Source organism: Cynocephalus volans, chromosome X (genome assembly GCF_027409185.1).
Source record: "Cynocephalus volans isolate mCynVol1 chromosome X, mCynVol1.pri, whole genome shotgun sequence".
Lineage (NCBI taxonomy): Eukaryota > Metazoa > Chordata > Mammalia > Dermoptera > Cynocephalidae > Cynocephalus > Cynocephalus volans.
This window is the reverse complement of record NC_084478.1, coordinates 95,143,795-95,145,901: the sequence shown is the minus strand read 5'-3', so window position 1 is coordinate 95,145,901 and position 2,107 is coordinate 95,143,795.

Below are 2,107 nucleotides of genomic sequence, written 5' to 3'. Positions count from 1 at the left end.
TGAATCACAACTACGTATTATCTGACATCTAGTACAAGCAGCTGTCCTTAATATGTCTTCTGTAATTAACATATAGATATAATATCGCTTTGCAGATGAATAAAGGGTGAACAGTGCTGTTATAATAATGCATAAACTGTAATTCTTAAGATTCAACCACTACCCAAGAAAATGCATGATAGTTATCTTCTTCATTTTAAATGTTCAGATAAATTGTCCTCTTAAGAATTATCTAACAGCTGTTGTTTCATAGAGAATATTTTATGCAAACTTCTGACAGCTGTAAATTTTCTTTAACTGCTTAAAAATTATTGTTTCATGGTTACCCATCAGTAAAAGTGTAATTGTCACATGTTTTGTTTATTTATGATTTGGTTCCATTTAGGGAGACTATGAGAAGTAGAAATGCATATTAAAAAGGAAAATCGGATCCTGTGCTACATTAAGAAAAGCAAGTAATTTGCCTTTCAACTAGAAATTTAAAAGAGAATCAACAGAGTAAGAGTGATGTAATGCATGTATCTGTTAACATATAAATATGAAGCTGTGGTAATAAGACCGAGTCCTCAATACATAATGATTCCAGCGTCAAATGCTTAAGACCAGATGTTCCATAATACCTATTACCTGTGCCAATGAATTTCAAATATGCAATGCTTTTGTGTCTAAATCCCTGAGCAGCATCGCCTTTCATTGTCTTTAATTCTATATGTGCTCCTATTTGACAAGAATATATGTGAAGGTAAAGCATTTATATGGTAATTTAGCTAACATTTCTACTTTGTGTAATAAATGGCCAACAAATATCTCTATCTATGTTGGTTATCCAATATAACTTTCTTGGAAGCAACTTTTCTAAGGAAGCAAAAATTAACAAATTTCTAAATATGAGAAAGACACATTGTTTTCGAGTTTAGATAAAATATTTTGCCAAAGAACTCCATTTAGATTTCTTAGGAACTTGTGGTATTTTTTATATTCCTAAATGCATATATTGTACCCCATAAAAATATACAATTATTATTTGTCAATAAAAATACTATCAAACTTTAAAAATAGGTATTTATGCAGTTGTGGATTTTGTTACATGTTCTTCAGGAATATGCCAATTGTTTACAAATAATATTCATCAGAAGATCACTTTAGTGGAATTTCAAGAGCCCACAAGTTAATCATTTTATTGGCATCACTTTCTTTTTTCTATTACGAATCTACTCCTCCTAATCTCATTTTCTTTTCACTTCTCTTTCCATCTCCATTCTACCTCACTCACAAGCCCAAGTACATAATAACTAGAAAATGGGATAAGTTGAGGAAGGAATGTGACTTATGTGTGTGTATATATTCTTCTACAGGAACACACACATATATTTGACTCCCACAAAGTAGAAGATACTCTTGGTTGGCTCAATCAACACCAGTTCCCACACACCTTTTTTCTTACTTTTCTCCTCTAAAGAAGCTGGAGGTTAAAATATTGCCTTCTCAAACTGATTTCTATCTAAGACTGGCTATGAGACATGAATTTGGTAAATGAAGTGGAACTGAAACTTGTTGGGTGGAGCTTTTGGGAAGTTTTTCTTAAAAGTACTACTTCACTAGTATATGCTTTGACCTTTGCCTTCTTCTTTTGTCTTACATGCCTGGAGGTGCAGCAACTAGAAAGACCAAAGTTACACGTTAGGGATGGCACAGCAGGTGTGGTAGCCTGAATAATAGCCCTAATGGCATTCTCTAGAATTTGGAAGAAGCAAGGAGCAGATTCTCCTCCAATGCCTGCAGAAAGAACCAGCCATGGCTACCCCTTGATTTTAGCTACATAAGATTCATTTCAAACTTCTGATGTTGGGAAAACTCAAAATTAAAAATTTGCCTTGCCTTTTAATGCCTCTGTAACCAAGTTTACTTATCTACAAGGCCAAATGAATTCAGCCTAGCTATAAATCAACCACTTGCCTTCCTCGCTTCTGTAACCATGCTTGCTTATCTGCTTAGACCATGTGAGTTCTGAGAAGCTGAAACTTGCAACTGCCTGTTTCAGATGTGTGTTGAGAAACTGAAACCTAAAACCCAGAATAGTCTGCCTATAAAAAGCCCTGTAAAACCT